The following is a 14971-nucleotide window of genomic DNA, read 5'->3' as shown; positions in this document are numbered from 1 at the left end:
AGTGAGGCTGATTATGACATTGTCACCACTAAACATCTTATCAGCCATCTCGAAAAGATGCAGAAGGGTGCAAAGGTCCTTCATCTGTGTCCGCAATGCAAGTGTGAATTGCTCCACATCCATACTGCGATGTGCCAGGCTATGCAAAATATCATACTGCACCAGGTCTCGGCGCTACTGCTACAGTCACTGTAACATGTGCAGAGTTGAATTCCATGGTGTGGTCACTTCACATATCAATCGGTTAACCGGTAGTCCACAAGATCACTATACCCACTAAAGTGGAATGGTGAAAGTGAAGACACAATGACAGTGTTTTCTACAGCAGGGCATCCATGCTGGGACAGTGGTATAGGAATTGCTGTACTATCAGGTTGAGGATGCGAGCCAAAAAAGGCACATGTGTAAGGTTGGCCCTACATAGGGCTGCCACCTGGTTTGCACCGTTATCACACACAACCTTCCCTGGCAACAGGTTGAGTGTAGGCAGCCATTGGTCAACCTCAGCATGGATAGCTGTCCACAATTATTGATCTTTATGACTGCTATCTCCAAGGCATATTAATTTAAAAGCTGCCTTATTGCGGTGAGCCGTGGCTGAGTAGTACACAGCCGGGGGAATTCCCTCTGCAGTGTTGTAACATTGGTTTCATTAAGGCAGAGGTTGAGGACACCGGTGGAGGCCCTAAAGGAGGTGGAGGAGGCAGAAGCACTGGAGGAAGTATTACATAAAGAGGTTTGTTCTGTAAGCCCTGGGGATTCAAAGACTTGGTGTCTAGTGTAGCCCATGTAGTCTAGTAGTTTAGTTCTCCATGTTCTGGTATGTACTTGTTTAGTTCTGCAATCATAGCTGTTTAATAGTTTAGTTCTCCAGCCCCTGTTGTCTATTAGTTTAGTTATCCATCGTATGGTGTGTAGTGGATTAGTTCTACAACCCTATCTGTTTATAATAACAACAAATCCAGCTGCATGCTATATGCCAGAGGGGTAGCACTAATAGTGACCCTCCAAGAAGCATGAAAAATGAGGAGAACAAAGGAATAACTGGTGATAATTAATTAATTAATTAACAAGTAAAAGTCAAGTATAAATTTCACACCCATTGGAAGTGAAAGAGTCAAACATTAAATACATACATAACAATAAGGCCACAAACAGGTGGTAAATTTCCAAATAGAAGCTGTCGCAACTAAGTAAAAGAAGCGTCTAGCAGACAGTAATACAATATGAAGTAGTAGCAAAGGGCAGCGCTTACTAATAGTATGGACCAATGTAATGGTGACCCCGGGCCGGATGTCAAATCGTGACACGCGTTTCGCTGGCACACAATGCTCTCAAGGGGATGCATCCCCATTGTTATGTATGCATTTAATCTTTGACTCTCACTCCCAATGGGTGACCCTGGTATATCTGTACGGTCTTGGTGCTTTGTTACTGTATTATATGGATTTTTACTTTTTTATAAATAAAATTTATACTTAACTTTTACTTAATTATCACCAGTTATTCCTTTGTTCTCCTCATCTTAACCCTAGCTGTTTAGTAGTTTCCTTCTCCAACCCCTGTTGTCTAGTAGTTTAATTATCCATCTTTTGGTGTGTAGTGGTTTATTTTTCCATCCCCAGGCACCTTGGGGATTGCAAGCCCTGTGGAGCAGACCCTTCTACGACTCCCCATACAGCCACCAGAGTCATCCAGTGCCCTGTCATCTAGTTGTAGTTCCCCTGTCCATGCTTGCTCATACAGGTGTCATTGTTTAAATGCACCCTGGCAGACATAGAATTTTTCAGGGAATGGGTGATGTCTGCGACTTGTTGCTGTAGCGCAGGCACATATTTCTTAGAGAAGTAATGGTGCCAGAGCAACTGATATTGGGGGGACTGTGACTGCCATCAGCTTTCGGAAACCGTCTGTATCCATAAGGCAGAAAGGCTGCATTTCTGTGGCTAACAGATTGGAGTGGCCATACAATAACCACAGAGATCACAGGCCATGAGTCATACAGAAACAAGCGCTATGATCTTAGGAGCAAATAGCACAAAGCTGGCCCCTATCATCCAGACAATGACACGATTGGGCCACGAACCATACGGGGAGGCCGCAGGCTGTTCACAATAAATAGTTCTCAGAAAAGTAATAGTGAGGGTACGGCTTATACCCGTCCAGATTACAACACATAGAATATCCGTATATCACAATGTACATTCACTTCTAACTCCACAATAACCCTACACTCCTCGCTGCCAACAAAAATCCTCTTTGTAACCCAAGAAATAAATACAGGCCGATTGGGCGCCATTTTTTTTTTGAGGTTCACAACATCAGGATGTTCCATCCCCTCTCCCTCAGAGTAGCAGTTGGGAGACCAGTTATATTTCAGTTTATGAACTTTAAGTAAGTAGTCACTGGAGAGGCTGCCCTGTCACGTATTGGCTATCGGGGCAATCTGCAGTGAGGGCGGTATGTATATCACCAGTCCCAGGCCAGGATTACACACACAATCCTCCGATCCATCATTGCCAGGATTTCCCAATAGCACTAGAACGCTATGCTGCCACCAGTTCCTTGTTAGATATAAGCAAGCTCCATTACCAAAGCCTATATCTGGTCAGAAACCAACCCCAGGTAGCGTGAATTTGCACAGAGTACATGTCGGTTCAATCATAGAGCAAAAGAAAGAAGCAAATAAATTTATAAGTTTACCCCAGAAAAAGTAGGCAGTGTTTGCAAAAGTTACAAAAGGTATTACAAATTAGACAAAATACAATATGTACAACAGTTAGAAAATAAAGGAATGAACATATGATCTTACTATATCTCAATCACAGGTATAACGTGCCAATAAAGGGGAGGAGAGATACCGAAGAAAAGATTCAGTCCACTGCATGTCATCTCGCTGTTTCTCCGGGGTCTGAACACCTCCCAAAATGTACGTTTCTGTATTATGGTTTGCCCACAAACCTAGAAACTCACCTCCCTTTTGCTGACCTCACTGGTGGGCTGGTTTCAGGAAAATACACCTCTCTTTGGAAGTTATCAAAACTCCCATTTTCTATATCTTTGGCTTGGAAGCTCACAGGGTGATGATAGGGGTATTATATTCTCTCCTGCAAATTTACCACTCCTTTGAGACCAAAAACGGCATGTCTGAGTGTTACTGGGGGGGCATAAATTCATTTCCCAGGTTTCTGATGGTCCTAATGACCACAGAACCCCACCATGCGCAGCCCTACGTGCCTATATCCTGGAAATCCAATTTTTCACGTTTCTAGGATTACTGAGAGTTATTAAATTTGACTTTGAGTATTTTGGGATAGGAACAAAGAAATCTCCAGTGGGAAAACCTTCACTCTTCCTAGAGCTGGCAGAGCCATAAACTAACGTTCCAGAGGGAGGAGGGAGGAAGTAGCATTTCACAGAGGGAGGCAGAGGGGGTTTGAGGGGGATTGTAGCAGCAGGCAGGATTTGGGGTCCTTACAGAAACAAAAAGGGGGGAAGGGCAGTAAGTCAGCTTGGGTTGTGTAACCTGGACAATGGAAAATGATTCATATTTTCCTGACACCTCCCTCTTTTGGACTGCGCTAAGGAGGCAGGACCTCTCAGTACTCCTCCATGCTCACCTCCGTAGGCTCACCACGCTGGGATAACCCATCTGCATTGCTATGCTCGCTGTCCTTTTTGTGTTGAATGGTTATGTCAAACTGCTGGAGTTTCATACTTATGCTAATTTAAACTGATCTCCTACCTTTACCTGTGGAGGCCATTATTAATGTTATATTAAGAGTTGTTTTACCCTATGAATTAGTTTTTTCTGGGATAAATGTGCAATATGTACGTTATGGTAGCCCTTGTATGAGCACCATACACTGTGCACTATGCACTTTACTTGATTATTGTGTTGATAAAGATCTTCTTGATTTTATATATTTGCACATTGCTTTAACCTGTATAGGGCAATTACCACAGGCATAGGGAGGTTTTCTGTTTCTCCCCACACTATAAGGTTTACACATGCAAATTACGTATATAGTATCTGAGGGGTATGATAGGTTATTTATGGAAACATTGATGTAATACATTGGGGTACGCAACCTAATCGGGCAGTTGTATCTTTTGCATTTGTATCTTCATTTTTTTTTTAAAAACTACTTTTTTTTATTATTTGGTTAATCGTTAATAAAGCTGTTTAAATTTTACTACAGGCATATGCTTCCTTTTTTTCTGTTTGGATTGAGTATTGGTATGGGAAGCACCATTGTTTAAACCTTGTGTATATAGGTGTATCTTATTGTTCCTGTAATTTGTTACAGAGTGTTTTGGGCTAATATGGACATAAAAACCTGAGACCAGAATTGGCTATCCTGTGTGGATACAGTATTTAATGGAGATACTTTGCATAATGATACCACTAATGGTGGGCAAAAAAAGGAACTTAAGAATTCTATGAAATATCTTTTAAAAGGAAGGACACGTATGTGGTGGAACAGAGCGTCTTTGGAGAATTACCTTGCTAAGGGGTTGATTCCCAGGGGACTAAGGATACGCATAATGCCCTCATATCTGGTTGAGGATACTGTGTTCAGGGCAAGGCGGGAGGAGGCGTGTAACATATGTTCAAGATCCCTAATTGAGCTATTGATTGGCAACAATAAAAATAGCCTAGAAAAAATGGATGCAGAGATTGAACTAATTAGGATTAAATTGCTTGAAAACCTGTCTGACTCTGAGGTGGAAGCACTAAATAAGGATATAGACACACAATTCACCATCTGGGAGAAAGAGGTGAAGGATACCAAAGCGAAGAAGTTCCAGAGGGACTTACAGGATTATAAGAGTGGTACTACCTACAGATGGCAATCCACTATCAACAGGAATGGGAACATCACGAGGACATCCTCACTCTCATCTTTGTCCTCCAGGGATGATGAAAGTATGTCAGGAAACCGTAAATATAATCTGAGGAAAAATACTAGTTGGAGGAAAAATGACAACTATAAGAGGAAGGATAGAAGAGCAGACACTCCGTCTACATCTAGACTTAAGGTAATTAACCTGACTGAAACTGAGCTAACTAAATCCCAGATGGCCAGATGGAAGTCCTCAGTATGGGTCTGTCTTTTTCACCAACTGCCCCGTTTGATTCTTTTTCAACCATAAAGGATCTCCATTTGTTTGCATTAAAATTGGTACTAAAGAAACTACATAACAAACTGAAAATGGGAGAGGACTTGGATGAGAAGGAATTAGAAGCTATTTCAATATTGGAAGAATTGAGTGATGAACGGGAGAGACCCAACATTAGGGGTAAGTTTAGACCACCTGTTCCTAAGAAATTTCCTCCACTCAACCTCTATCCCAATGTGGATCTATTTGTAAAACTAGTATCTGATGAATTCGTGAAGATCCCCGAAAAAATCACATATGGGAATCTCACCTTTGCTCAGAGGGAAGCATTAAGAGAACTGAAGAACCTCAAAGAGGTGTAAAAAAAAACCGCTGACAAAGGGGGAACTGTGGTATTGTGGTCAAGGAAATCATATGAAAAGAGGCCTTTAGGCAACTGAGAGACAGTGTATGCTATCAGAAGCTAACATTTAACCCCACATTGACCTATCAGGGAGAGATATCAGACATTCTGGAGGAGGCCTTCCAAAAGGGGATCATTACAAAAGAGTTGATGGAGAATTTGATACCTGTGTTCCCTAAAGTGTCGCGTATCTATTTTATCCCTAAAGTCCATAAAAGCCTGACGGCACCACCTGGACCCCCTATTGTATTAGGCAATGGAAGCCTGTGTGAAACGATCTGCAAATACCTCGACTTTCACTTGAAATAATTGGTATTTGACTTACCAGACTTACCATCACATGTGAAGGATACAGGAGATGTCCTGAAGAAAGTAGAAGGTATCCTGATGGACAATGACATGTGGCTAGTGAGTCTGGATGTGGAATCCTTGTACACATCGATACAACATCAAGATGGTATATTGGCCACCAGGACTTTCCTGATGATGACCAACTATGATGTGGAATTTGTTGACTTTCTTTTGAAATGGAATTTGTGCTGAAGCATAATTTTTTTATGTTCAAGGAAACCATCTACTTGCAGAAACAGGGTACTGCTATGGGGGCAGCTTATGCCCCCTCTTATGCAAACCTGTTTTTAGGAATGTGGGAGAGGTCAATTTTCTTTGTGAACCCCATAGCCTTCATTGAGAAGGTCCTGTTCTGGGTCCGCTATATTGATGATATTCTTTTGATTTGGCAGGGAGCAGAGAAGGACTTTCTCGGCTTCCTGGACATCTTGAATGATAATGGGTTGAAGATCAAGTTGACATGTAAATATACAAATTCTAACGGGACCGCATGGAATTCTGGAAACCAATGTCTATCGCAAGAACATGGCTGTCAACTCCATACTCCATGCTTCATCATCACTTCCACAATCACTGATTGTGGAATCCCCACTGGTCAATTCTTAAGAGCAAGAAGGATCTGCTCTAATGATGACACTTTCTCTGAACAGGCTGAGATACTTACTACCAGATTCAGAGATAGAGGTTATTCGAAGCGGAGAATCAAGAGGGGTTTAAAAAGGGCTCAAAAGACGAGATGGACAGACTTGCTATTACCGAAAACTAAGGAACCAACGGAACAAAAAGTGAGATTTATCTCAACTTATAATGAGAAACGGTCTGAGGTAAGGACTAGGGTTGAGCGACTTTCATTTTTTTAAGATCGAGTAGGGTTTTGGGAAACCCGATTTTGTCCAGAGTCGAGTCGAGTGCAGTCGGCCGATTATCGCTAAAAGTCGGGGATCGACCGAAACACGAAACCCAATGCAAGTCAATGGGGAAGCATAGTCGGCAGTGAGTGGAGGCCAGGAAAACACCTACAGTGCCCATTTTAATGCCAAAAACATCCATTCTTGTTTCTGAAGCTTGTCAATCTTAATTAACTTTATAATAATAGTTGGGCATAGGGAATTGGGGGTCATTTGGCAAAAGTTGTGGGGGGAGTAGGGCCGGCTCAAGTTTTTCGTGGGCCCAGGAAATGCGGACTACGTCACGGCGGTGTTGCAGGGAAAGGTAATTATTTAAAAGTTGCAAGTGCTGTGATCCTGAGCAAGCAGGGGGGGGGCCCACTCGTTCGCATTGCCACTGGCACAGGGCCCCTCAAAGTACGGCGGTGTGTTTGCATGGCGGGGGCGCCTCCCACCAGCAGCGACACTTTTGCGTACTCTGAGGGGCCCTGTGCCAGTGACGTCGCCAACGAGTATGCCCCCCCACCTGATGAAGGAACCTGCACTTTCATCTGCACCTTCCTCTTTGTCCCTGTGTAAGGTGGTATAACATGCGGGAAGGGGAACCTTACTTTCAGCAGGGACAGATTCTGGCTGTGTAGAGTACAAGGGGAATGTAGTGGTCTCGGTCAATGTACCAGCAGACTCATTTAGCAGTGGCTGGGCAATGGGCAGGATGAGGAGGAAACAGATATAGGGCCAAAGAATAAAGTAGGCTACATGCAGTTCAAAATTGGTAACAGGACTAAACAGGCGGCATTGCTTTGTTCAGTGGAGTAGCAAACCCAAGAGCAGCAGACACTGTTTCAAGGGCCTAACCACACTAGTAGGCCAAATGCAGTTTAATATCTGATAGTATAGGGCGAAAGCCAGAATGTGGAAGCTCAGCTTTGTTCAGTTGAGGACAACACCAGGGAGGGGCAGACACCTTTAGTAGGCCGGAAAAGCCTATTGCATTTTTTAAAATGGTAATTTGGAGCAGAAGGTTGAAGCTCAGCTTTATTTAGTTGAGGGCAACACCAGGGAGGGGCAGAAGCCGTTAGTAGGCCCTAACCACCTTTTTTTTTTTTAAAACCACATAATGAGAGCCGGAAGGTTGAAGCTCAGCTTTATTTAGTTGAGGACAACACCAGGGAGGGGCAGAAGCCGTTAGTAGGCCCTAACCACCTTTTTTTTTTTTAAAACCACATAATGAGAGCCGGAAGGTTGAAGCTCAGCTTTATTTAGTTGAGGACAACACCAGGGAGGGGCAGAAGCCGTTAGTAGGCCCTAACCACCTTTTTTTTTTTTAAAACCACATAATGAGAGCCGGAAGGTTGAAGCTCAGCTTTATTTAGTTGAGGACAACACCAGGGAGGGGCAGAAGCCGTTAGTAGGCCCTAACCACCTTTTTTTTTTTTAAAACCACATAATGAGAGCCGGAAGGTTGAAGCTCAGCTTTATTTAGTTGAGGACAACACCAGGGAGGGGCAGAAGCCGTTAGTAGGCCCTAACCACCTTTTTTTTTTTTAAAACCACATAATGAGAGCCGGAAGGTTGAAGCTCAGCTTTATTTAGTTGAGGACAACACCAGGGAGGGGCACACAGACAGACTCCTTTAGTAGGCCTGAAAAGCCTATTGCATTTTTCAAAATGGTAATTTGGAGCAGAAGGTTGAAGCTCAGCTTTATTTAGTTGAGGGCAACACCAGGGAGGGGCAGAAGCCGTTAGTAGGCCCTAACCAAAGTTGAAGGCCAAATGCAGTTTAATTTCTGATACTATAGGCCGAAAGCCAGAAGGTGGAAGTTCCGATTTAGACAGTGGAGCACAATTTGAATTAGGGACTGCAGACAGACTTAGTAGGCTGTCCCCTGTGGACCATGCATCCACCACATTAACCCATTGCGCCGTAATGGACACGTAATCTTCCGTGGCCATGCCTACAGGTCCATGCGTCTGTTGTCAGGTGCACCTTTGTACTCACAGATTGCCAGAGTGCATGGACAATGCGGTCTTCTACATGCTGGTGGAGGGTTGGGATGGCTTTTCTCGCAAAAGAAGTGTCGACTGGTTAGCTTGTAGCGTGGTACAGCGTAGTCCATCATGGCCTTATTAATAGTAAATAAAATATATAACTAGGCTCTATGAACTTTTAAATAGGTTCCAGGGGTACACGGGCAGCATTGGTGTGGTCAGTGGAGGAGTATTGCAAGTAGGGGCTGCAGACAGGCTATCAAAGGCCTAAAATAACAAACAGTAGGCAGTCATGGCAGTTTTACATCGGTTACATGGATACACAGGCAGGCACTCCAGGCAGCATTGTGGTCAGTGGAGGAGTATTGCAAGTAGGGGCCGCAGACAGGCTATCAAAGGCCTAAAATAACAAACAATAGGCTCATTGCAGTTTTACAGCGGTTACATGGATAGACGGGCAGGCAGCTTGGTGGTGGTGAGTGGAGGAGTATTTAAAGTAGGGACCGCAGACAGGCTTCAAAGGCCTAACATAAGAAAATGGGCTGGCTGTAGGCACTTTATAATTGGTTCCAGGGGTACACGGGCAGCAGTGGTCTGGTCAGTGGAGGAGTATTTAAAGTAGGGACCGCAGACAGGCTATCAAAGGCCTAACATAACAAACAATAGGCTCATGGCAGTTTCACAGCGGTTACATGGATACACGGGCAGGCAGCTTGGTGGTGAGTGGAGGAGTATTTAAAGTAGGGACCGCACACAGGCTATCAAAGGCCTAAAATAACAAACAATAGGCTCATGGCAGTTTCACAGCGGTTACATGGATACACGGGCAGGCAGCTTGGTGGTGGTGAGTGGAGGAGTATTTAAAGTAGGGACCGCAGACAGGCTTCAAAGGCCTAACATAAGAAAATGGGCTGGCTGTAGGCACTTTATAATTGGTTCCAGGGGTACACGGGCAGCAGTGGTCTGGTCAGTGGAGGAGTATTTAAAGTAGGGACCGCAGACAGGCTATCAAAGGCCTAACATAACAAACAATAGGCTCATGATGGCAGTTTCACAGCGGTTACATGGATACACGGGCAGGCAGCTTGGTGGTGAGTGGAGGAGTATTTAAAGTAGGGACCGCAGACAGGCTATCAAAGGCCTAAAATAACAAACAATAGGCTCATGGCAGTTTCACAGCGGTTACATGGATACACGGGCAGGCAGCTTGGTGGTGGTGAGTGGAGGAGTATTTAAAGTAGGGACCGCAGACAGGCTATCAAAGGCCTAAAATAACAAACAATAGGCTCATGGCAGTTTCACAGCGGTTACATGGATACACGGGCAGGCAGCTTGGTGGTGGTGAGTGGAGGAGTATTTAAAGTAGGGACCGCAGAAAGGCTTCAAAGGCCTAACATAAGAAAATGGGCTGGCTGTAGGCACTTTATAATTGGTTCCAGGGGTACACGGGCAGCAGTGGTCTGGTCAGTGGAGGAGTATTTAAAGTAGGGACCGCAGACAGGCTATCAAAGGCCTAACATAACAAACAATAGGCTCATGGCAGTTTCACAGCGGTTACATGGATACACGGGCAGGCAGCTTGGTGGTGAGTGGAGGAGTATTTAAAGTAGGGACCGCACACAGGCTATCAAAGGCCTAAAATAACAAACAATAGGCTCATGGCAGTTTCACAGCGGTTACATGGATACACGGGCAGGCAGCTTGGTGGTGAGTGGAGGAGTATTTAAAGTAGGGACCGCACACAGGCTATCAAAGGCCTAAAATAACAAACAATAGGCTCATGGCAGTTTCACAGCGGTTACATGGATACACGGGCAGGCAGCTTGGTGGTGGTGAGTGGAGGAGTATTTAAAGTAGGGACCGCAGACAGGCTTCAAAGGCCTAACATAAGAAAATGGGCTGGCTGTAGGCACTTTATAATTGGTTCCAGGGGTACACGGGCAGCAGTGGTCTGGTCAGTGGAGGAGTATTTAAAGTAGGGACCGCAGACAGGCTATCAAAGGCCTAACATAACAAACAATAGGCTCATGATGGCAGTTTCACAGCGGTTACATGGATACACGGGCAGGCAGCTTGGTGGTGAGTGGAGGAGTATTTAAAGTAGGGACCGCAGACAGGCTATCAAAGGCCTAACATAAGAAAATGGGCTGGCTGTAGGCACTTTATAATTGGTTCCAGGGGTACACGGGCAGCAGTGGTCTGGTCAGTGGAGGAGTATTTAAAGTAGGGACCGCAGACAGGCTTCAAAGGCCTAACATAAGAAAATGGGCTGGCTGTAGGCACTTTATAATTGGTTCCAGGGGTACACGGGCAGCAGTGGTCTGGTCAGTGGAGGAGTATTTAAAGTAGGGACCGCAGACAGGCTTCAAAGGCCTAACATAAGAAAATGGGCTGGCTGTAGGCACTTTATAATTGGTTCCAGGGGTACACGGGCAGCAGTGGTCTGGTCAGTGGAGGAGTATTTAAAGTAGGGACCGCAGACAGGCTATCAAAGGCCTAACATAACAAACAATAGGCTCATGGCAGTTTCACAGCGGTTACATGGATACACGGGCAGGCAGCTTGGTGGTGAGTGGAGGAGTATTTAAAGTAGGGACCGCACACAGGCTATCAAAGGCCTAAAATAACAAACAATAGGCTCATGGCAGTTTCACAGCGGTTACATGGATACACGGGCAGGCAGCTTGGTGGTGAGTGGAGGAGTATTTAAAGTAGGGACCGCACACAGGCTATCAAAGGCCTAAAATAACAAACAATAGGCTCATGGCAGTTTCACAGCGGTTACATGGATACACGGGCAGGCAGCTTGGTGGTGGTGAGTGGAGGAGTATTTAAAGTAGGGACCGCAGACAGGCTTCAAAGGCCTAACATAAGAAAATGGGCTGGCTGTAGGCACTTTATAATTGGTTCCAGGGGTACACGGGCAGCAGTGGTCTGGTCAGTGGAGGAGTATTTAAAGTAGGGACCGCAGACAGGCTATCAAAGGCCTAACATAACAAACAATAGGCTCATGATGGCAGTTTCACAGCGGTTACATGGATACACGGGCAGGCAGCTTGGTGGTGAGTGGAGGAGTATTTAAAGTAGGGACCGCAGACAGGCTATCAAAGGCCTAAAATAACAAACAATAGGCTCATGGCAGTTTCACAGCGGTTACATGGATACACGGGCAGGCAGCTTGGTGGTGGTGAGTGGAGGAGTATTTAAAGTAGGGACCGCAGACAGGCTATCAAAGGCCTAAAATAACAAACAATAGGCTCATGGCAGTTTCACAGCGGTTACATGGATACACGGGCAGGCAGCTTGGTGGTGGTGAGTGGAGGAGTATTTAAAGTAGGGACCGCAGAAAGGCTTCAAAGGCCTAACATAAGAAAATGGGCTGGCTGTAGGCACTTTATAATTGGTTCCAGGGGTACACGGGCAGCAGTGGTCTGGTCAGTGGAGGAGTATTTAAAGTAGGGACCGCAGACAGGCTATCAAAGGCCTAACATAACAAACAATAGGCTCATGGCAGTTTCACAGCGGTTACATGGATACACGGGCAGGCAGCTTGGTGGTGAGTGGAGGAGTATTTAAAGTAGGGACCGCACACAGGCTATCAAAGGCCTAAAATAACAAACAATAGGCTCATGGCAGTTTCACAGCGGTTACATGGATACACGGGCAGGCAGCTTGGTGGTGAGTGGAGGAGTATTTAAAGTAGGGACCGCACACAGGCTATCAAAGGCCTAAAATAACAAACAATAGGCTCATGGCAGTTTCACAGCGGTTACATGGATACACGGGCAGGCAGCTTGGTGGTGGTGAGTGGAGGAGTATTTAAAGTAGGGACCGCAGACAGGCTTCAAAGGCCTAACATAAGAAAATGGGCTGGCTGTAGGCACTTTATAATTGGTTCCAGGGGTACACGGGCAGCAGTGGTCTGGTCAGTGGAGGAGTATTTAAAGTAGGGACCGCAGACAGGCTATCAAAGGCCTAACATAACAAACAATAGGCTCATGATGGCAGTTTCACAGCGGTTACATGGATACACGGGCAGGCAGCTTGGTGGTGAGTGGAGGAGTATTTAAAGTAGGGACCGCAGACAGGCTATCAAAGGCCTAACATAAGAAAATGGGCTGGCTGTAGGCACTTTATAATTGGTTCCAGGGGTACACGGGCAGCAGTGGTCTGGTCAGTGGAGGAGTATTTAAAGTAGGGACCGCAGACAGGCTTCAAAGGCCTAACATAAGAAAATGGGCTGGCTGTAGGCACTTTATAATTGGTTCCAGGGGTACACGGGCAGCAGTGGTCTGGTCAGTGGAGGAGTATTTAAAGTAGGGACCGCAGACAGGCTTCAAAGGCCTAACATAAGAAAATGGGCTGGCTGTAGGCACTTTATAATTGGTTCCAGGGGTACACGGGCAGCAGTGGTCTGGTCAGTGGAGGAGTATTTAAAGTAGGGACCGCAGACAGGCTATCAAAGGCCTAACATAACAAACAATAGGCTCATGGCAGTTTCACAGCGGTTACATGGATACACGGGCAGGCAGCTTGGTGGTCAGTGGAGGAGTATTTAAAGTAGGGACCGCAGACAGGCTATCAAAGGCCTAAAATAACAAACAATAGGCTCATGGCAGTTTTACAGCGGTTACATGGATACACAGGCAGCTTGGTGGTGAGTGGAGGAGTAGTGCAAGGAGTGTCTGTCCCAGTACTCCCAAAATATAAATAGATGTTAATGTCTCGCAAAACAACCAAAACAAAAAAAAAAGGTGGCATACTTAGGTACAGGGGTGGGCTCATCTACTGAGTTTCTGACATTGTAATTTGGCAGTAACTATTTAATGGTGCCAATATAGGACACAGACACAGACTACTTTAAGTTGCATCATAGATGTCTACAAATTTGTATTGTCAGTGCCAGACATTGAATGATGTCAGCGAATAGACTAAAGATTGGTGGAGCTGTGCGACATAATTTTGCACGTGGTAGAGCACATTTTGAGCTGGGGTAGGGGGGAACTCTCTTGAGGCCGGCGGGACCGCCCCAGGGCCCCTCATGTTACAACGGTGTGTCTGACGTTGGGTGCGCACCACCACCGCCAGAGACACTACATTGTACTATGAGGGACCCAGTAGCAATGCCGTCAACCAAAAGCGAGCACACCCACCTCTTCAGACAAACAGCAGTCTCACGGGTGCTTGCGCCAAGTCGCGATACCACGGCCCCGTGTGGGGAGTTTTGCCATTTAGGGAGGTGTAAACATGTCGTATGCTGTACAATCAGCTGCAGCAAATTAGACATTAGAAAAGTAATTCACAGGCAAGAGCTTTTCATAGGAAAGCTAGGTGTCGGCCGGGCAAGGTGGGGCAAAAGATTTCGAAATCCAGTTGTGGTTCATTTTAATGAATGTTAGATCGTCAACATTTTGGGTAGCCAGACGAGTCCTTTTTTCGGTTAATATTGAACCTGCAGCACTGAATACTCTTTCTGATAGGACACTTGCTGCCGGGCAAGCAAGCTCCTGCAATGCATATTCTGCCAATTCTGGCCAGGTGTCTAATTTGGAGGCCCAGTAATCAAATGGGAATGACGGTTGAGGGAGAACATCGATAAGGGATGAAAAATAGTTAGTAACCATACTGGACAAATGTTGTCTCCTGTCACTTTCAATTGATGCAGCAGTACCTGTCCTGTCTGCGGTCATAGCAAAATCACTCCACAACCTGGTCAGAAAACCCCTCTGTCCAACGCCACTTCTGATGTGTGCACCCCTAACACTCCTAGTCTGCTGCCCCCTGGAGCTTGTGTGAGAACGATCACGTGCGCTGTGTGCTGGGAATGCCTGAAGCAAACGGTCAACAAGAGTTGATTGTTTGGTTGCTAATATTAGTTCCAAGTTCTCATGTGGCATAATATTTTGCAATTTGCCTTTATAGCGTGGATCAAGGAGGCAGGCCAACCAGTAATCGTCATCGTTCATCATTTTCGTAATGCGTGTGTCCCTTTTTAGGATACGTAAGGCATAATCCGCCATGTGGGCCAAAGTTCCAGTTGTCAAATCTCCGGTTGTGATTGGTTGAGGGGCAGTTGCAGGCAAATCTACGTCACTTGTGTCCCTCAAAAAACCAGAACCCGGCCGTGACACGCAACCAATTTCCTGTGCCCCCGTGAAAGTTTCCGCATTAAAAATATACTCATCCCCATCATCCTCCTCGTCCTCCACCTCCT

This window comes from Ranitomeya variabilis, chromosome 1 (genome assembly GCF_051348905.1).
Source record: "Ranitomeya variabilis isolate aRanVar5 chromosome 1, aRanVar5.hap1, whole genome shotgun sequence".
NCBI classification, from domain to species: domain Eukaryota; kingdom Metazoa; phylum Chordata; class Amphibia; order Anura; family Dendrobatidae; genus Ranitomeya; species Ranitomeya variabilis.
Note: the sequence above shows the minus strand (reverse complement) of the source record.